Source organism: Ambystoma mexicanum, chromosome 7p (genome assembly GCF_040938575.1).
Source record: "Ambystoma mexicanum isolate Mex_15411 chromosome 7p, UKY_AmexF1_1, whole genome shotgun sequence".
NCBI lineage: Eukaryota > Metazoa > Chordata > Amphibia > Caudata > Ambystomatidae > Ambystoma > Ambystoma mexicanum.
This window is the reverse complement of record NC_090939.1, coordinates 650403828-650426819: the sequence shown is the minus strand read 5'-3', so window position 1 is coordinate 650426819 and position 22992 is coordinate 650403828. Positions and strand designations below refer to the sequence as shown.

At 43.4% G+C, this 22992-nt stretch overlaps 1 protein-coding gene across 1 annotated transcript in view; it reads left to right on the top strand.

Annotated features, from left to right (window-relative positions):
• Positions 1 to 22992, top strand: part of AFF3 (ALF transcription elongation factor 3) — a 2498221-nt gene that overhangs the window by 1500948 nt on the left and 974281 nt on the right. The window lies entirely within an intron of this gene.

The following is a 22992-nucleotide window of genomic DNA, read 5'->3' as shown; positions in this document are numbered from 1 at the left end:
AATCTGTGACATTTCAAGTGTGTATAGTACACACGACATACATTATGCTTAAGTAGCATAGTTCGCATTCTGCATTGGGATTTAAACCTTTCTTGTCCTTTAACCTTTTGAGTAGCCCCTATCCGAGGACCCAGAGTGCCTGGTAAAATATGTTTTGCATTAGGTTCCTACTGACTTGGAAGGTGGAGTGTGCACAGGATTTACTGACTTAGCTAACCCAAAGTAAAATGTATATATTGTCATTATGTATGCATATATTCAATGAAAAAACGTTGTTAAGGGACGTTATGGTTAAGTTGCGCTACTAAAAGCCTATGAAATTCAGTAAAAAAACATTGTTAAAAGGACGTTATGGTTGCAAGTAAAATCGAAAAACCCCTGAAATTCGCCAGTTATGGTAAGATAAGCAACCATAACTCGCGCCACCACCGTGCATTGCTAAGACTAATACCCAGGACATCAAAGATGACATCACAAATATCATTGATGACATAACAGTCCAATTACATAGCATATGCAACATAGTGGAATATACCAAAACACAATAAATATGCCTCCAACAGAATTACCTCACAGAAATTGCACATCAAAAATCAACAGGACACCTACGCAGCAGTAACAGCAAAACTTAGCAACAAACTAGTGAGTACATTACATTTATTGTATATATTTATAAACTTTCTTTATTAGGTACACTAAAATGTATATTATTTTTTTTTTTTACACTAAAATGTCCAGTACTTTGGAATGGCTGGAAGAACATTTTCCTCGGGATGAAATGAGTGAAGACAGTGATACTAATGGTAGACACTACACTTCTCTATATAAGCCAATTAATAAACAACATTAAAAATAATATAACAAAAGAGACGTTAGGAAATCCTCTGCAGCAAATGGAGCTAAAAATGGATATGTTAATGAAAAATGTCATTCTTATAAAAAACTTTGTGGAGGACCATATAAAAGACAAAATTAAATATCACTGTCCCACATGTACCTGTTCCCCCTCTCCATGTCCCAGCCAACTATCCCCAAAACCTCCCCAACTTGAAAAACGTTACGATGAGACTTCCATCCTGTCCTCCCCTCCCATCCATCATGTCCAATCCCCTGATTGTTTCAGTTTCTGCTTCCCCCTCTCTTTCGTAATTTTTATTCTGTTATACAATAATAAAATATTAAGGGCCTCATTACACGGATGGCGGTGAACCATGGCGCTATTAGCGCCATGGTTCATGCCGGTAAAATACCGGCACCGCCTTGGTGGAAAGGGGAATTACCACCCTATTCCAAGGTTGGCGGGGCGGTAATTCCCCCTTCCACCATTGCGCTTCCCCATTCCCAATTTTGCCCCATAGGGCTCTATGGGAATGGGGAAGGCGCTAATTACGGTACCGCAAATTGCGGTACCGTAATTAGCTCCCTGGTCCCTTTGCGGGTTGGTTTTTAATGCCTGCAAAAAGCAGGTGTTAAATTCCCCAACCCGCAAAGGGACCTCGTAGTAAGGCAGTAAGGATTTACCGGTACCGGTAAAATACCGGTACCGGTAAACCCTTACCGCCATCCGTGTAATGAGGCCCTAAGTGTGTTGTTAGTATATTCCTCTGTGTCTCATTTAAAAAAAAAGCAGTTATGGTGTCCGCGGACAGCGCGGCTGTCCAGGATGTCCTCAATTAACATAAATGGTGGTGTCCTAAGGACACTTTACCTGTTTGTATTGTTGGCAATCAAAATGGGGGTGTCCTTAGGACACACAAGATTTCCGCCTGTTTATAATTAACCAAAATGGGGGTGTCCTAAGGACACTATACCTGTTTGAATTAGCCGTAGTCAAAATGGGGGTGTTCACAGAACACTGAAGACGTTTGCATGTTCGTAGCTATGCAAAATAAAGTGTCCTAAGAACATTTCTCCTGTTCACATTGTCCGTAACCAGAATTAATATGTCCGTAGAACAAATAGCCCGTCCGCATGTCCGCAAAGTTCTGATGCACATTTGTTTTGTTCAGGGACCTGAACACTGTCCATAGAACACCCGCACGCATGCGTGGCACACCCTTGCCCCTACGAACATCGTACCTGTCCGCAACTGTCTGCCGCACGTGTGTCGCACTTTTAATTAGTTCGGGGACTGGAACACTGTCCGCAGAACACCCGCACAAATTCTTAGACCTGACCCCGCGCATTTGGTGTCCTACGGACAGCCGTCCCATTCAGCAAAGTGTCCTCAACATCATCATGTGACAGTACCCGCGCTAAGTGTAATAACACTGTCCGGGCCCACGGACACCTAAAAAGTGTTTTTCTCAGCAATCCGAGGTATTTTGCTGAGAAAGTTCACCCTTGCACATGTCCCACACTATGTCCCTGGCGATCTGCATACTTTTTTGAATTTTTTTAGACCTTTCTTGGTGTTCGAAATGTTCAGGGACAGCATGGATGTCTGCGGATCTCTAAATTCTTTGCGGTGCTGCCCTGTCACAACCATTGCACTTTTCGCTGGGAGGAAGTAGTGGCTCTGAAAAGAGCCTTTTTGTGGTGTTTTTTTGTGTTTCGAAAATTTCAAATAGTCAACACCTACTGCAAAATGGATTGCTGTAATTCCAAAAAAGGTCGCAATGCATTTTGTATATTTCGCAGAAAAATCTGATTGCCGGTATAAGTAAGATGTACTCCATCATTTGTCTCTGCGCAATACAGGAAGAAATTACTCTGGGGCTTGGATACATCTCCATGACTTTCCCAAGTCCTTCTTTCATTGCAAATTGCAAACAGATTCCAGACATATGTCCTAAACTGTTCCCTCCACAATGAATAATAATAATGTCTGGATGACACTGGACCTCATTAGGATTCTGGCGCTAAACCATGGTGCTACTAGCACCATGGTCCATGCCGGAGTCCGCCATGGAGAAAGGAGGAATTTCCACCCCATTCCAAGGTTGGCAGGGCGGTAATTCCCCCTTTCTCCATGGCCCTTCCCCATTCCGATTTTTGCCCCATAGGGCTCAATGGGAATGGGGAAGGCAGCAATTACGGTACCGCAAATTGCGGTACCGTAATTGCCATCAAGGTCCCTTTGCGGGTCCCTACTTTAACGGCTGGTCCAGACCAGCCGTTTAGGTCGGGAGGCGCAAAGAGGCCTCTTAGTAAGGCGTTAAGGGGTTAAAGGCACCTCAGCCTTTTATGGTGCTGTTAACCCCTTAACGCCTGGGTCGTAATGAGGCCCACTGTGTCACCAAAGTAGCACAAAGATGTTTGTTTGTTTGTTTTATTATTTATATTGCTCACCAGACCCGGATGTATTCGGGCGCGAGAGCATACAGAGGGTTGTTAAGCTTAAGTTACATAGTTACGTACAGGAATAGTACAGCTCAGGTTACAATGCTATATGCAAAAACAATAGGCAAAGCAGGTAGGTATTTACAGTAGGTAGCAAAAGTAGGTATGAGGCACATAGATATAACACAGGTAATGAGGTCTCGTGTATACAAAAGATCCCAAGAGGGATGCAGGTCAGGATGCATGTCAGGTGAGGTCAGACGTCATGTTCCTTTAACCAATGAATGAGACTAGATCTAAATTGGAGGTAGGGGATATCTTCCCTTAAAGCAGGGGGAAGGGAGTTCCAATATTGAGCTGCTTTGACAGGGAAACTGCTCCCACCGGATTTACTGAGATTAAATCTAGGTACTAGTAGCAGGTTACAATGAGCTTTTCTTAGGGGCGGCTGTTTGTCTAGTGAGTCTCTCCGTGAGGTATTGTGGGGCTGCATGGTTGAGGCATTTATGTGTCAAGGATGCGGTTTTGAGGAGGATTTTATCTTTTGTGGAGAGCCAAGTGACAGATCTTCTAAGGTCAGATATATGGGCATTTTTGGGGAGACTTAAAGCAGCTCTCAAGGCTTTATTTTGGAGGGTTTGAATTTTGGAGTGGATTTATTGCTGCCTAAGTGTAAGGCGTTGCAATAATCCAATTTGGATACAATTAGGGCTCTCGCTAATGTGATGCAGTTATTGGGTGATAGGAATGGCTTGGCTCCTCTAATAAGCTTGCAGATGTAGGATGTGGCAGATGTCAAAGCGTTAACTTGTTTACCAAAGGTGAGCGTGTAGTCTAGGTAGAAACCAAGAGTTTTGACTACTTTGGCCGCTGTAATGATGTTATTATCAATATTAAGGAAGGCATACTTGGGACCCTGTTTTTTAATGTTGGAGGGAGTACCTAGAATGAGGAGTTCGGTTTTGTCATCATTCAGGTATAGACCGTGGGAGGCCATCCATGCCTGGATGATGAGGTACACTCTGTTCACAAAGGCCATTTCCTTATCATAATCTCCCATCAGCGGGATGAGGATCTGTGCATCATCGGCATAGTTTGTGTAGGTGATACCTAGACCATCTAGATCATCGAAAAAGGGGCTTTGTGAAAATATTGTACAGAGTGGGCGAGATGCAGGAGCCTTGGGGTACACCACATAGTATGGGCGCGGGGTCCGCAGCTGCTAGTGGAGAGAATACTCGCATAGTTCAGTTATCGAGGAAGGACTGGATCCAAGCGATTGCCTCCTGTGAGAAGCAGGCCACAGAGACCAGGTGGTTGCATAGTATTGAGTGGTCCAGTAGATCGAACGCGGCTGAAAGGTCGAGGAGTAGTAGGAATGCTGTCTTGCCTTTGTCTCTTAGAGTGTCTATTTGTAGCTTAAGGTCCCAGAGTGCAGTCTCAGTGCCGTGCTGAGGTCTGAAGCCAGACTGGCGAACGCCTAGGAGGTGATTTTGTTCCAGGTGGTGCTGAATTTGTAGGTATGCTACTTAATCCAGGATTTTTAGTAGGAATGGCACTGTGGTTATGGGGGGGTAGTTGGTTGGGAATGAGGGGTCGAGGGTTTGTTTTTTGAGGAGGGGGAGGACCTATGAGTGTTTCAGATTGCTAGGGATGGTGCCTGAGGTGAATGAGGGGTTAATAAGTTTAGTAATGAAGGGGGTAAGTTCACAGGCAGTGGGCCTCATTACACGGTAGGCAGTAAGGGTTTACCGGTACCGGTATTTTACCGGTACCAGTAAATCCTTACCGCCTTACTACGAGGTCCCTTTGCGGGTTGGGGAATTTAACGCCTGCTTTTTGCAGGCGTTAAAAACCAACCCGCAAAGGGACCAGTGGAGCTAATTACGGTACCGCAATTTGCGGTACCGTAATTAGCGCCTTCCCCATTCCCATAGAGCCCTGTGGGGCAAAAATGGGAATGGGGAAGGGCAATGGTGGAAGGGGGAATTACCGCCCCTCCAACCTTGGAATGGGGGCGGTAATTCCCCTTTCCTCCAAGGCGGTACCGGTAAATTACCGGCATGAACCATGGCGCTAATAGCGCCATGGTTTACCGCCTAGCATGTAATGAGGCCCAGTGTCTTTTATGATTTGGGCTGGACATGGGTCACCTTGACAATTAGAAGGTTTGAGGGTAAGGATAACTTTCTCAACTTCTTGGGTAGAAACTTTGCAGAAGTGGAATCTAGAGGTTGGTGATATGGGAGGAGTTAGAGTTGCTTGAAGTGGTGGAGAGGTATTCGTGGCTGTCTTAGAGGTGGTACCATTGATAACAGTTTTAACCGCAGTAATGGTATCTTTTTTATTGGAAATCGTTAAGGTACCAAATTCAGCCACTTCATTCCACGCACTCCATGCCAGTGCACTTCCACATGAGGGAATCCAAGATGTACAGCCACTCCGCAGCGATCTGCATGCATCTCCAACCAATTTATCCATGAACCTCCCAAAATCCAGACAATATGCTTTCTGAAACACACAGCCATAGTTATCTCCTCTCCTCTCAGCAAAAATACTTTCTAACAAACTCTCTGCTCACACATCACACCCAGTAAACCCTATTGACCAATCCCTTGCTGTGCTACATCTCATTGGCATTCCTCTCAACCTCAAAAATCTTGTATGTAATATGCGCTGCCCGCGGATAACAGCAGTGTCTGCGAACAAATCAAAAAATCTGAGGGTGGGGAATTCAAATGTAATAGTGTGCCCTATTTCTCCTTTGAGGTTGGCTCTGAAAAGAGCCTTTTTTGGGGGGGGTTTTGCAGATGCTTCAGAAACACCTTTTATTTTGTTTTTTTTGGGGGGGGGTTCTACTTTGCCTCTAAAAATCTTCACATTACCTTCTCCAAAGCAACCCTTATGTTCCAAAACAGCATGGCATTTCCCATAAAAGATAATGGCCCTCATTCCGAGTATGGTGGTAGCCACGGAGCAATGGCTGGCTCCCATACCGGTACCGCCTCTGGCGTCGTTCAATGCGGATTTACCGGTCCATTCCGACTCTGGAGGGACTGGTAAGTCCCCATTGAACAAACCATTCCCTATTCCCACTTGAGCCCCCATAGGGCTCAATGGGAATGAGGAGGTTGCAAATAACGGGCTCGCAAATGGCAAGCCCGTTATATTTGCCCTGGTCCCCTAAAGGGACCCGTGAGGTCCATTTGGTCTGACCAAACGTACCTTACAGGTCCCGTTAGGGGACCTTGGAATCGGGCGGTAGGGGATTACTGGCACTGGTCTCCCTACCGTTGCCCGGTATCCCCTACCACCCGACTCAGAATGCGGGCCAAAGACATGCCATCTTCTTTAAAGTAATCAACATTACCAAAGTTCTCATTGTTGCAAAAGAACATACCAGCTCTAGTCATAAAAGCAAACATGCCTCGGTTGATTAAGCACCTACCAACATTTTGCTGAGGACAAAAAACTGAACTATTGTCCCATATTCGCCTAGGTATCAAACTAGAAAACATAATCTTGGCATTTGGAAGTAGTTTCATTACTGCCTGAACCAAGTTTTTCAGATCTTGCAACAAAATATGGGCACTGACATAGCCCAAATGCAAAGCACCACAGGGCAGAACAACCACATGTGGACTATTATACCTAACCATATCCTGACAAACTTCTACAATTGCCTGAAAATTAAAACCAGGCACAGTGCACCACTGCACCTCCACTCATTTTGTGTCAAAATGGTTAGCCACACTCCTAGATTTAGCATACTGTTCCAAACCATTCACAAACATATCTCCAAGCACCACCACCTGACTTTCTCCACCTCCGCCATCTTCACTACACACAGCCTCACTCAATACGAAGTAGAACCTCAACACCTGATTGGCTAATCCTTAAAATACACTCCCATTTCATGCTCGGAAGCCCCGGATGTGGCATGTCCTGTCTGCGAACAGCCGTGCTGTCCATGGAGCGCGTAAGTTACACTGGGGCAGCCCTTCTACCCTTTCCACTTCACTCTCTACACCATTCCCTCATTGGCTACTGTTAAGCAGTCACAGAACCATCCGCCAATCACATGCAAGACCTCTACATCTAACTCCATATCACAATTCAGCACTTTAGATGTACGTTGATCACTCCAAATACAATTGCGCTGTGACTGCAAAGCACCTACAGCAACTACTAGTAAACTCTCCAACATTTCTACTTGCAGATTCATGTACATCCACATGCATGAACACAAAGTATAGGTATGAATATTTTTTGCACAAAACATCATACATGCTAACATTCAAACTCACCTGGGAGGGACATGTCCTCCGAAAAATCAGAAGACAACATTTGTGTCATAAGAATGCATTGGGCAAAGATGTATTTTCGGTGGGAGAACGTGAAAAAAACCAATATTTTTCACAGAAAAATCGGGAGTCTCCCACTGAAATCGGGAGTATTGGCATGTATAGTACATGGCAAAAACAAAGAGGTGATGGCTGGAAGGTTTAGAATTAATCTTAACCACTGGCAATGCTCTGGGCAACCCTCCAGACCACCGTTCTTCGCCTGCCAAGCCATTACAGAAGGGAAAGACCATATGCAAATCAGGCTTGGCCCCACCCCAAAAGGGGCAGTCCAGCCCGAACTGCTAGGCCACATCCCTTCTGTACGAGACCACAAGCATCCCCAAACATGTTTCGCCCTTGTTGGGGCTCATCAGTGAGGAGTAGCTTGGGTCTCTAGGCCCAGCAGGCACGGGACCCACGTCTGGGCATACCCGTCCCACTCGGGGTGACATAGCAAAAACAAAGAGGTGATGGCTGGAAGGTTTAGAATTAATCTTAACCACTGGCAATGCTCTGGGCAACCCTCCAGACCACCGTTCTTCGCCTGCCAAGCCATTACAGAAGGGAAAGACCATATGCAAATCAGGCTTGGCCCCACCCCAAAAGGGGCAGTCCAGCCCGAACTGCTAGGCCACATCCCTTCTGCACGAGACCACAAGCATCCCCAAACATGTTTCGCCCTAGTTGGGGCTCATCAGTGAGGAGTAGCTTGGGTCTCTAGGCCCAGCAGGCACGGGACCCACGTCTGGGCATACCCGTCCCACTCGGGGTGACATAGCAAAAACAAAGAGGTGATGGCTGGAAGGTTTAGAATTAATCTTAACCACTGGCAATGCTCTGGGCAACCCTCCAGACCACCGTTCTTCGCCTGCCAAGCCATTACAGAAGGGAAAGACCATATGCAAATCAGGCTTGGCCCCACCCCAAAAGGGGCAGTCCAGCCCGAACTGCTAGGCAACATCCCTTCTGCACGAGACCACAAGCATCCCCAAACATGTTTCGCCCTTGTTGGGGCTCATCAGTGAGGAGTAGCTTGGGTCTCTAGGCCCAGCAGGCACGGGACCCACGTCTGGGCATACCCGTCCCACTCGGGGTGACATAGCAAAAACAAAGAGGTGATGGCTGGAAGGTTTAGAATTAATCTTAACCACTGGCAATGCTCTGGGCAACCCTCCAGACCACCGTTCTTCGCCTGCCAAGCCATTACAGAAGGGAAAGACCATATGCAAATCAGGCTTGGCCCCACCCCAAAAGGGGCAGTCCAGCCCGAACTGCTAGGCCACATCCCTTCTGCACGAGACCACAAGCATCCCCAAACATGTTTCGCCCTTGTTGGGGCTCATCAGTGAGGAGTAGCTTGGGTCTCTAGGCCCAGCAGGCACGGGACCCACGTCTGGGCATACCCGTCCCACTCGGGGTGACATAGCAAAAACAAAGAGGTGATGGCTGGAAGGTTTAGAATTAATCTTAACCACTGGCAATGCTCTGGGCAACCCTCCAGACCACCGTTCTTCGCCTGCTACATGTACATCTCTTGTATAAATGCATATAAACAGAATAACGTCCACTTACCCTGGGTGACCTGTAAAACAAACTTACTGTCATTTCTCCCATCTTTTATGATCAAGTGTCACTTGCAAAGTTGTCTGCTCTCCAAATTTCTATTTACCCATATTAACTGCAATGTGAAAACTGTTATTTTCTTCATTCATTCTATCATTTCTGTAACCACTGTCACGTAGTTAACAACATTTCAACCATGATAGCATTTAATGCATTATAGTGCATAAGATGTACATACAATTTCCTTTCTATACATTCTGCAGATTTCACATACATTCTATCAATTCAACTTCCTTTACAAATGACTATATTAGTAATCAGACACAACACACACACAGCTATCTAACAAAGTGTAATTTCATGTTAAAAGATGGGAGAAATAACAGTATAATTATATGGAAAAAGGCTTTCTAGTGTGTTATAAAATTACACGCAGCCAGGATGAGTACATGCATCTTTATTTATGCACACAGATAGCCAATCTCATTTGAAAGGCTCCCAGATAAAACAACACCACTGCTTCTACAACTGTTCTTCCAATCTACACAGCTCTCTCATTCCAGCTAGTTGCCCATTCCGTTCTAGATTTCACAACAGCATTCAACTATGCACAGGTGCAGTCATATCTATCACATCATCTACAACTATGTACAGTGTTGTAAAGCAAGACATACAACATCTCCCCCCTTCCCTTCAGTCTCCAATACAACCACTGCAGCATAGCACACCCATAGAAACAAACACCTACCAAATGACTACAACCCAAAAACATAATAATACATAATACATCCACCTCAAAACTATCCACTTCAATTAACATTCTACAAAATGATTACAACCAACATACAAACTCTTCAATACATACCCTCTTCACCCAATGCTCTTCTAACGACCCAAAACCAACATCATACTAAACTAAAATAGCCAGTAGTGCGCCCAGTATCTAATATGTCCACGGACAACTGCGGTGAACGTGTACACCGCAAACACATCACGGCTTTCTCCCACCTAAACAAATACAGCATTTGATCCATCTCTTACTCCCCCACCCTCTCCAAGCACTCATACACACCAACACACTCCCCAAAATTGGATTTATGCTCACTTCCAGCACATGCCCGCGCATTGAATATGGCGGGCGCATCAAAACAATTTGACACACCTCATGCCTCATCCCAGCCAATTAGACAACACGCTTGCATGTGGCAGACATGATGCAAACCGATTGTCCAATTGGTGTCCTGTCCGCGGAGCAAACAGGCAAGTGTGTCCGCGGAGTGTTTTTTTTTACCTTATGTTTTGTTCATTTAAAAAAAAAAACTACTGGACTGATTTACACCAAATTGACAAAAGCACACCTTCGGCACCAAGCTGCCGCTCCTGCCACAAATTTGGTGAAAATCCATCCAGCAGTTTGGACTCTAAGCAACTTAACCACGACTGCATGGCCGCTACTGCAGGCCATGTAATATATATCACACTGCCCACGGTAGCAGGCATGTAGTAATGGTTAAGATAATCAACTCATAGGAAGAGCACTTTTTGGGTGCCTTATAACTTTGCTCCCCATGGATGAATCATCAACAAACGTTGCAAAAAATCTCTATGGCCCACTCAGAATCTCTTTGCTAAGTTTGGTGAGGTTTCATAAAGGGGGGGCAAAGTTATAGTGGGGGTCCCAAAAATCTTTTTTTTTTCCATAGACTGAATGGAGAAAAACCTTGGTCACGCCTACAGCCCAAACCGCTGGATGGATTTTCCTGGAATTTGTGGCAGGAGCAGTCCTGAAAGTGTGCTTTTGTAAATTTGGTGAAAATCCGTCCAGCAGTTTTTTTAAAAACAGGTATAACGTAGGTCAAAAAATATTCATGATATCTGGCTCCGCTTCGCTGATCCATTTCCCTGTTCGGTCCGTGGGCAGTGATCTGACAACATGAAGTCCGCAGACATCGGGCACGCCTGCTGATTTGATGGGGAAAAGTGTGAAATGCGTCGGTTTTCTTGAAACGCCCGCTATGTTGGATTCGCGAACTTTGCCGGTGTCCATAGACACCACGATTGTAACAAATTTTAAAAACGCAACATCGCACTTGTCAAAATCCCCAAACAATCTCTGGGGAGGTAGGGGGTGATGAGGATGAGATGGGATATGGCCATAAGACGCCAAAAAATGGGTGCTTTTCACAGTAAAAGTCTGCGAACGGTCCGGATGTTTGCGAACAGTCCCGCAAACATCTGTGCCTATTTCAGTATTACAGAGTTCGTGAAATGCAGTTCTTGGATGACTTATAACTTTGGCACCACTCATTGAGACTTTGGAATTCTATTCTAGACCTGGAAGTTTGGTGGGATTCTGTCAAGAGGAGGCAAAATTCGAGGGGGTGTCCCAAAATATTGTAAAGGCTTGTAAATGAGGTGTCATTTGACGTATCTACACAAAAGTTGGCAAAATGATTTTATATCTAGAACTAAATGTTTGTGCACAGTTTGGTGGAATTTTGTCAAGAGGGGGCTAAATTAGAGGGGGGCCTCAACATTTTTAGATGGCTTATAACTTTGTTGCTGTTTGATGAATGTGGACAAATGTTTTCAGAAATATTAAAGATCCAACCTTGAATGATCGTGTAAAGTCTGAATGGATTTTGTCAAGTGGGGGCTAAGTTATATAACTATTGTATGTGCATACATTTGACACTTTTGAAAAAATAAAACATGGGTCGATTTCCAGCAAACCCGTGTAAAGGAGCATTGGCAAGGACCTTAAAGCATAGTTTTGCAAATGTGCCCGTGTTTTTTTTTGACAAGTGTCATAATGTAGGTACAAAAAATAGTGATATACCTTTGTTGACTGAGGTATAGTCTGTGGCCATGGGCAGTGGCCAGATTGTCCCGATCATGGAATAAAGTCATGACCCGGACAATCTGGCTACTGGCCATGATCACGAGGGACAACAAATGGATTTAAAGTGGCCATGCCCACCTGGGACCGCCTTTGTGGTAAAGTTATTCGAAAGTGGGATAAGTTTGAAAGGGAAGAAAAATGTGCTTGTGGTAATATGGCCATAGGGTTCTCTATTCGCCTTTATGCAGGCTGCCATGGAAAGCGAAGATGAGCTCTGTATGGAGCCCCGCCTTCCCTTTCCATGGTGGCCATATTGGAAAAGAATTTTCCTTCCTACAAGCAAAATCCTTTTTTTTTTAGCACGCCGGGTTCCCGCTTTAAGAAAGGAACAACTTTTCTGCTCTCAGAAAAGTTGTTCCTTTCTTAGCAAGCAGTGGGCTATCTTCCTCCACCTCATCTTCCTCAACCAATACTGTAACCACACAGCCTACCTCTGTGGCACACAAAATCCCACCAGCTACCTTGCAAGCGATAAAAGAGGCTGTTGATCCATATCTTTCAAAGACAACAGCACTCTGTATATACTGCAACACACAACACTGTAGGGGGGAGCTATTTCGAAGTGCTTTTGAAGCTGTAATAAAGGAGCATGAGAAACACTGCCCCCTACCTTAGATGTAACACACAAGTTCCCCTGTCCACTTGCCCCTCCATATTAGTAGTTGGTGCCTCTTCCTTCATTTCCCTCCCCACCTTACTTTCTGATCTCGCCTGCAAAAAATAAAGAAAAAAAAGATTCCTTTAGGAACAACCTTTCACAGTTAAAAAATAGAACAAACAAATAATCTTATAGACTCCATCTACTTTACATTTCTCATTAAAGTACATAGACTCAATAAGATTTTCCCACATTTCCATTAGCATTTTGTGTTATGCTAATGGTAATAATGTGGCATTCATCCACCGTTCCAAGGGCTGGAACGGGGGATAATGGCTCAGCAGCCGAAGATATCGGCCCAAGTGAAGCAAGGGCAAATAACAAGGGCTCTGGGCCGTTATCCCCCTGTTCCAGCCCCTTCAACGGAAGATGCAGGCTATTAGCAGCCGGGGCTGACTTAAAATGGTAACCTGGATTGCTAAAAAAAGGATTTTCCTTCCTACAACGGGACACGCATGCAATACCGCTATAGGAAGGAAAATCCTTTTCCAAGATGGCCGCCATGGATAGGGAAGGGCAGGGCTCCATATGGAGCCCCTCTTCCCTTTCCATGGTGGCCTGTAGGAGCTGAAGAGAAGCAGTGAATGTGGCAGCAGCACCCACCGCTGCCGAAATAAGGTAAGTAGTGGGGGGTGAAAAAAATAATGAAAAATAGAACAGAGGGTGGGGGGGGTGATGGCGGCAGGGAGAGCCGGCCATCAGGTGGCTTGGAACGTGAGCTTGTACCGGCGGTTCAGGCCTGCATTCCTAGCCAACCTATTGGCTGGTTCCCCCCACCCAGGTTGCTAGTGGACAGTTGTATACTGGAGAAAAATATAAAAGGACAGAAACAATGTTCTGTCCCAAATATGTTTATGTAGCATACAATAAGGGCCATAATAGATGAACCTTTAGAATTATCCACGGTCTCAACAGTCCCCTTTCCAGGCAATGGATCATTAAAAGACGCAAATGGCAGGTGCACATCATTGCACAGGGCAGCCCTTCTACTCTTTTTAATTTTATATTTGTAACACTTCCTCGTTACCTGCTTTCAAACAGTCAAACATCCATCCACCAATCACTTTCAGAAACTGTACATATAACCCTATGGCCCTAGTAAGCTTCCACACACCAACTGCCAATTAACAATCTTCTATACATTTTTTGCATCTGCATTTTCCTTACTTATACAAAAATATTGTACACAATGCTCATATAAATGCACATATGCGTTGTGCAGTGAGAGAAGTGCATAAATCGAAGGGGAAGTACGAATGGGCAAGTGCTCATGAGAACCCAGGAGGGAAATGCCAAGGGATCCCCAAGGTCGGATGCCACTGGCTAACTACTGGAGCAGAGGAGTCCCAAGGGTGGGATGCATCTTAACCGTAACATCCCTTTAACAAAGTTTTTTCTGTCAATAGGTTTTTATAAGTCAAAATGTATCATGGTGTTACATCACCGTATATACGTTATTAATAATTTCTCTTTTCATATATATGAAAGAAGTATAAATCTCCTTTAAAAAACATTTTTTGCAACACGTACTTATGTCTGTCATTATCGGCAGTGCATGCTGGGGATGGAAATCATCGTTCAAATGCCTACGGCATAAGGCTCCACCAGGACCCCAGCTGAACTAAACCACCCCTATTATTCACTGATCTCACCCTGCATCCTAGCTTAATGGCCACTACACCCTAATAATGTAACCAATGGCCAGTGCTCATGGTTTGCAGCCATGGACAGTCTCCAAATCCATGGGGCATAGGCTTCAGCCATGCCACATTCCCCAATAAGCAAATCAAAGTACACATTTGTGTTTGCTGAGGGCCAGGCCCACTACCCACACACCAAATGTATATCACTAGTTTTTCTACTTACATTCTTACACTTTTCAAAAATAAAACACAAGACATATTTCCAAAAACATGCTTTCAGGTCCTTGCTAATCCTCGTTGCGTAAGTTTGTTGTAATCCAGTCCACCACTTTCGGCTGTAACGGCAAGCAGAATATTTTTTCCCATTAAAACCTACCTCTTCGGCCATATCGCATGGCTATGCCCACATTAGCTCCATTGCTGGTCCTTCGTGGTCATGGCCAGTAGCCAGATGGTCCGGGTCATGGTCTTAGGCCATGCCCCACACTATCTGGCCACTGCCCATGGCCACAGACTATATCTCAGTCACCAAAGGTATTTCACTATTTTTTGTACCTACATTATGAAACTTTTCACAAAAAAAACACGGACACATTTGCAGAACCATGCTTTAAGGTCCTTGCCAAAGCTCCTTAAAAGGGTTTGCTGCAAAGATGCCCATGTTTTATTTGTTCAAAAGTGTCCAAATGTATGGTACATACAATAGTCATATAACTTAGCCCGCACTTGATAAAATCCAAGCATTCAAGGTTGGGTCTATAATCTTTCTGAGAACTTTTGTCCACATTCGTCAAAAGGAAACAATGTTATAAGTCATCTAAAAATGTTGAGAAACCTCCTCTAATTGTGCCCCTGACATGACAAAATGCCACCAAACTTTGCGACAACATTCATATCTAGGTCTAAAATCATTTTGTGAACTGCTGTGCATACTTCTCAAATGGCACCACATTTATAATCCTTTACAATATTTTGGGACCCCCCTCTAATTTTGTTTCATCTTGACAAAACATCACCACACTTTGCAGAAACAGGGCTAGAATGCAAGTCCAGAATTTCATGCAGTTTCATTGAATGGCGCCAAAGTTATAAGCCATCCAAAAACTTATTTTCACCAACCCTGCAATGCACAAGTAAGCATACAAGCCCCCAAACATCTCAGATGTTCGCGAACATCTCAGCAGTGCCCCTGACTGTTTGCGGATATCGGAGAACAAAACACCAGTTTTTTGGCTTTTTAAGGCCATATTCCATCCCATCCTCATCACCCCTCATCTCTCTTAGTTTGGCAAGTGCAATGTTGTGTTTTTAATATGTTTTTACTGCAATGTTCGTGGACAACGGCGGCTGTCTGTGAATCCAACATGGCAGGCATTTCCCAAAAATATGACGAAGCTTATGTTTTTTACTATCCAATCAGCGGGCGCGTCCGATGTCCGTGGCCTCACGTTGGCCCCTGGGCCAATCGGAGGCCCGCCCGCAGACCGAACAAGGAAGAGAGTCCACGAACCAAACCCAGATATCACACATTTTTGTTACGTAATCTTTGGTCGTTTAAAAAAAACTACTGGACAAATTTACACCACATTTATGAAAGCATGCATTTGGGCCCAAACCGGCCCTCCTGCTGCAAATTTGGTGAAAATCCGTCCAGCGGTTTGGGCTCTAGGCGTGAGCAAAATGTTTCCATTGTATCTATTGGAGAAACCACACATTTTAGGACCCCCTATAACTTTGGGACAACCCCTTGATTTAAGAGCACTTTTTGGGCAGTTTATAAGTTTGCCCCCCCTTGACGAAACCTCACCAAACTTCACAGAATCAATCTGACAGGGCCATGTAAGTTATGCAAGGATTCGCCCAGGGGGCGCAAAGTTATAAGCCACCCAAAAAGTGCCCTTCCTATGGGTTGAGTGACTTAACCATAACTACAGGGCCGCTTCTGCAGGCCCTGTAATATAAATATAAATAAATACATATGTATGGTTTCTCTGATGGAGTGAAAGCCAAAAATGGAGAAGTGGTCCAGTCCTCTTTCTATGTACATGGGATCTGGGAGTCAGCAGTGTGTAAATACGTGCCAAGAACGTAGGGAACACCATGTGATCAAGCTAGTAGTGAAACACATCATCTTTATTTTGGTCTCCCGCGTTTGCATAGCGGGCGCAGGTTGCGAATTGATTTTAACCTAAATATTTTTGATAATAAAGGAATACTTTTTAAATACTGATGCACTGTTTCACTGAGGAAATGTTGTTGTTCCAGCAAGAACTCTATTCCACTGGGCAGAGGCAATTCTGTGAGTGCGACTCAATGTTTGCTGAGTGATCGGTGAAATCAGAAAGGATATATATATAAATATATGTAGTTTGTGCGTGCTTTGCTTAGCTTACCATCGAGTGGTTGGTAAAGAGTAGAACAATATCTTTACTTCCAAAGCAAAAGGGCTTTGACAGGGGTGTTCCTGTCATACTATCCCTACTTTACACATACATGTACGCATCAGCGTCCTCGTATTGTTCTTTATCTGCCATTTTTTGCTCTCATTGAGATAGCGGGTAAAGGTTTCCAACTGTGCCTTCTTTTTGACAGATTCAACAACTTGAAGTAACCTTTCAGTGCTCCATACCGACACAAACATTAGCCTTTGCACCGGTGGCATCCGCCTTCAACTGACATCTGACTCAGTCCATCAACACCGACTATCGAAAGTTTCTGCCCACCACCTGGAAACAGTAGGAAGAATAGCGCTTGGACCTCTATTGTTCCCATGGCTCCGAGAATGCTGTTAGACACCCACACACTTCCACTCACGAATAGACCCTGTTCCGCTCTTACACATGAAGAATACTCCATTTAAATTCTGCCCAAAGTGCATTACTAAGTTAACTTGGAAGGACACAGATGCTGTGTGCAATCACTACCATCCAAAGGACCATAACTAAGGGAATTGTTCGCCATGCAAGTGCTTCAAACCCAAGTCACACAAGGAGCATCAAATGAAATCCTGTGTGGCTTATGCTATGCAGGCCAACGGAGAACAACACAAAGCATTGACCTCCAAAGAGGGAGCAGAGGTAGCACAGCTGAGTGGAGGGGCATCCATGTGACAGCAAATCATAACTAAACTTCAAAACCAAGGCCCAAATATCCAACCTACACAACAGTGTGTGCCGATGATTTCGGAGTTAGCTCTGAGCCCTTCAAATGCCAACTGGTATAAAACTTAGAGTAACCTTGGGTCAAGCCTGCTTGGAGGCCAAAATCACAAAAAGAACACCCAGAACAGCCTAGTTCACTGAGGAATCCAAATATTCAGATTTCACAAGACACGCATAAAGCTACGGGTAGTACTCCATTAAAGTCAGTCTAATTTCAGGCTAAGGCCATTATAGAGCCAGACCAGGCCCAGTGCTTACTTTGGGTGGCTTGGCGGGGCAAAATGCCATGGCAGCCACCAGTGTCCTCTAGTTTCAGTGATGTCATCAGTGATGTACTGCATGTGGTGAGGCCATCAGTGTGCTCATGGGCTACACAGATAGATATGTATGTTCTGAAACATTATCTCACTTTGCCATAATACATTTACGTACATCTTAATTTGGGATATGAAAGGCAGCAAATCCTCTGCTCACCCCGCCCTCCAAACCTCCTGCACCCTACTGCAAAATGTATGTACATGGTTTCTGTCCACGTGATGTTTATGCAGTGCCTCTGCCTGCTAGTGTTGCATTGAAAATGCTGCAAGCGAAATGCTGCACCATCCCGTGAACGTGACAATTCCACCTTAATGAAACTGACAATGCTGCTCCACGAAACGTCGTGAGTAACCGAAAAAGCAGTTTACAGGCCCACCAAGTAGCAACTTCCATGCCTGCACATTTCACATTTGACCATGCATTAAAAGTTTGCAACAACAATGCAGAAAAATGCCCTATGCCTCGAAGGAATCATAATGTGAATAGGAATACCCAAATACATTCCAAAGACATCCCATATACTATACCTCACTAATCAGAGCACATTTCTTTTCTAGCCTTCCTTTGTATAGAAATAATGTTCATATATATTTCCCACTTATAATCTAACAATTTAACAAATAGCAAATGAATAGCCTCTGTGTTCCTTACAGTTCCAGATACGTTGCTTCATATCAATGTAATTTGAAATGTAATCTAAATTACCAAATACATTATATAGTTGAACAAATCTTTTTCAAAATAGTACCCCTTTATAACCCATTTAAGCAGCACAATCAGACAAGCAAAAGTTACAAACATGTCCACTATTATTAGTGTGCATGGAGTGTGCATTATACACTACAATTTATTTTGCAATTACTTTTAAATTAACTGTTTCATACCCCTGCAATAAAATACATGAAGTTCTAAGAACATGCCAACTATAGTCGATTTTGTTTCACGACCATTAAAGCAAACTAACTCGCCTTTCTTTCAAGTTAATGAAATTGAAAAACTCAATTAATCCTCACTATTCACACTAACTTTCAGATATCTCTACAACGTATGTCCTCCTTAAAAAAGGTTTTTCTAAGCAAACTACAAAGTGTCATTTACATACTCCCTCTACTGTAACAGCAGATTATAAATGAATCATCAAAAGTGAGACCACAAAATGTTACCAAACAGACATAGAAAAGTGATCGCTCCCACCATTATTAACAGTGAACCTGCAATCATAAACACCTGTTTCTTAAGATGTCTGCCAAGAAAATATAATATTCAAAGCAACTTCTCCAATTTCAGGACAGGAACACCAGTAACAGACAGCACGCACAATCAGTTTTAGAGAGAGAGTGTTTCCCTGCAAAACTGGAACTTAACAGCACCTTAAACAAAGCTGTTGTTTACATCAGAACTAACGGAAAAGAGAAGACATTCATTTTGAATGTGCGACTGCGAGGTTGTGTGGGGCTTCCTTGACCTGTCTGTTGGTTAATGATGCATGGACATGCAAAGGAATCGGCATTAATGTGAAATTTCCCAGTTTTAGAATTAATTGGTTTGGTGAGGGAGGATCAAGGATGAGAATTGTTTGCCTAAATTGTATTCCAAGGCTTCAACGAAGCACTCTGGTGTGATATTCGTTCCTTGTGGTGACAATGATGTGGGAAACATTTGGGAAGTGTCTCTCTCTCTCTCTCTCTCTCTCTCTCTATCTCTCTCTCTCTATCTGTCTTTCTCTCTAATTATGAAACATCATTTGGAAAAACTCATAAAAATGTATCCCAACCTCTCCTTCTTTTTTTAGTATTACGCAGTGGCAAAACTGGAAGTGGAAAATCAAATGTAATTCTAAAATACAGAACAGGCGGTGGAATATGAATAAAGTTATATCTGCCTGCATGGGTTACCATAAGATACATTGGATATGCAATAACAACATTCAGTTTTACGTGTCCACTCTCTATCAGCAAGTTGGACTGAATCTAACAGATACAGGCAATGCACCATTCATTGAAAATATCTATTCAACCCTAGTAATGTACAAGGAAAATAACACTTCATTAAAAAAAGGACTCGAATAAAAAAAGATGAAAACTACAATTTAAAAAAACGACTTGAATGGACATGACAAAACTACTTTTGTAGATGAAATACCATATTCTTTTTTCTAAAATAACCACAGGATTCTCGGAGAAATAGAAAAACTGAGACATTCCTATTTAAAGTGAAATTCAATATTTTATTTGTAAAAGATGGGTCTTAAAAGAGGTTTTTAGGAAAATAACTTGTATTACTCTTCTGTGAAGCAATCCCCTAATATACTCTCTACATGAGAAAGTACAAATGAATACAACATTTCTCTGTGTTCCCGTTTCAAGTGCCATACTTTTTTTTTCTTTCCAAGTTAATGACAAACAGTACAACCAACTAGAAAAGTGTCTCCACATAAGCAACACTTGACTATCTACTCACACGGTCCATCCACACTATCATCATGGACCTAAACACATCTTGAACAATAACAACCACCTACTGACATAAATCCAAAATATATTGGATGATGTCTAAATGATGTAAAACTAAATAAAAATACTAACAGAACAGTGAATAAGGACTAGTATGAACAGAAACAACAGTGATTATATCCTTGTTTGAACCACTATACAAAAGATCTTTTTATACTTTTGTGTGACATTCCAATAAAATATTTTGACAGTCACCAAAACAAATTTGCATTGCAAGGAAAGCCAAAGCTTAAGATCCAAACAATGAAATTATTGTATTTAACAGTGTATAGCTTTTTTATGTAAAAAAGCGTTTTATGTTTTTGCAGGAACACAAGACATTTTCCACCAGTTGAAAAGGCCACATAAAGTGCAGATACAAGAGAGGTTTATAAGGCATCTTCAAAACACCAACCCCAAAGTTCTGAAGTTTATAAGCAGCCTATTTAGTATTCCAGCTTTTCTAATGTTCCTGAGAGAAATGTCGATGGGGACATGACAAAAGGTTACATTTAAAAATGTCCTCAAAGTGCCAGAATACACTACAGGGCACCATAGAGTGACTGGAAGGTATTTTATTATTGTGTTTCCTCCCCGTTCCCATGATACAAACCCACAACAAAGATGTTATCATTTTGAAAGAGGCTCATTAACTGCATGTACTTCCCAACTTTTACCCGTCTCCATTGGATATTTCCACAGGAACACTGGAAAAATGTGCCATTAGAAAATTCCACGAAATACCAGAATGCAGATATGATATGATATGATAGGTTATTTATAACATGCTTACTACTCAGAGGTTTCTAAGTGCAGACCCGGGAATCGAACCTGTGTTGCTCCATGTCGTCTTGCTTGTTGCCCTGAGCTATCCTCCCAAGATTAAAGTTCTGATCCTACATTTACATTACTGTAATAATGTATAAAAGCAAATAAATATTATTTTCATATAAATGTCCATTCCGTTCCTGCAGCACATTCTTGTAGGAAAAAACAGTATACTCATTACCCCAAGATCTTAAACATGAATGCTATAGGTTGCCCTTCTGCTCCCCTCGAAAATTCACTTTTGGCCCTGCGAGAAGCAGTGCCAACTCCACTGCTATACCTTCTTGGGGCTGGTCAGGTGGATTTTATGTTTTCTTAACCCCTTTAGAGACATAGCTATCTTTTCCTATTCTATGTCATCCCTTTATATGTGTCTGTGCCTCCTACCCCAAGTGGTGTGTTTTGTGAGCACTGACCTTTTTTTAGTTTATTTTGATATTTTAGTTGCATTGTCCTTGACTTTATTTTTATGGCCCCTGTGTCCACAATGACACTGATCATGGCAGATTGCATCAGTGGCGCTGGTGGCCGTACGGAGGGGTCAGTCGAGTGGCTCTGTGCAACGAGACACGATCACAGATACACAGAACATCACACGGGGCTGCAGCAGAGCAAGATGCCGTCTCAGCTGGGGGCCAGGAACAGGCAGCTGGGGGAGATAGTACCTTATTCCTGAACACAAGGCTCTTAAGGAAATAGAAGGGGCTCCCAAGCTTAATCGCAAAGCCTGTGAATCACTTCTCTAATTCGACACCTTATCAGGTCCCGTAGGGAAGAGGTAGATGCACTGGACCCAAAAGGAGAAGATCGCGGATATCACGATGGTGAGACCAGCATCCAGCTCAGTCTTCAGAACTTCTATATCTACCTCAGCAGCCTCAGGCTGCACGTCCCTTTGAGACCTCTTTCTCTTTGTAGTGTGTGCAATATGCCACTCATTCTTTTCACCCTGGTTTCCCTACAAGCCCATTTGTTCCCCAAAGGCTCCCTTAAGAGCCAGCTACCAACAGTATAGCATGCACAACCCTTCCTTCTGTGGGTCTAATCTCGCGGCAATTTAACGCGGAAATCATATTCATACGAGAATTGGCCGTAGAAATCTTATTCCCCCAAAAAACTGGCCATGCCATGTTAGTTTGTATGGGAATAAGCAGTGCCTCATTGGTGCGCTTTTAGAAGAAAATTGCTGTAGGAAATACATATATGTCACTGAGAATAAATAAAGGCCGTTTTCGTGAGAATTCACAGAAGAAAACAGCATGCCAATGTCAATCTGAATTCTCTGACGAATGTCTCTGTTCTCGAATACAGATCGCGAGAATGCAACTTTTCTCATGAAAAGACAAAAAAATGGAAGGCAAGAAATAGGCTTCCCTTGTCCTCCCATATCCAATTCTTCCTCTTTCACCACCCCCAGAACACCCTGACAGCAAACATCCACTTGATCTCCCCCAATAACATTTTCAGCGCCTTTTGAATATGTGTTGCAGTGGGAATTCTCTTGAGAATGCCTGGTGTCGATGAAAGAAAATGGCGACTTTTCATCTCTGAAAAAGCTTAACCTGCTGCAAAGCATCATGGGAGATATATGAAAGATTTCTTTGCTATGCCCACCCGAATCTCTATCAAATGTTTAACTACTGAATGGGTGTGCACCCAAACCACCAAAAGGCACGTCTTCACCGCTTTGGTCCCAACATGTTTCAGATTTGACGGAAACCCATCCAGCAGTTGCAGCTCTCTGCCTGTTCAATGAATGCACATTTTCCCCAATGGGAAAACTAACGAAAAGCTGAAAA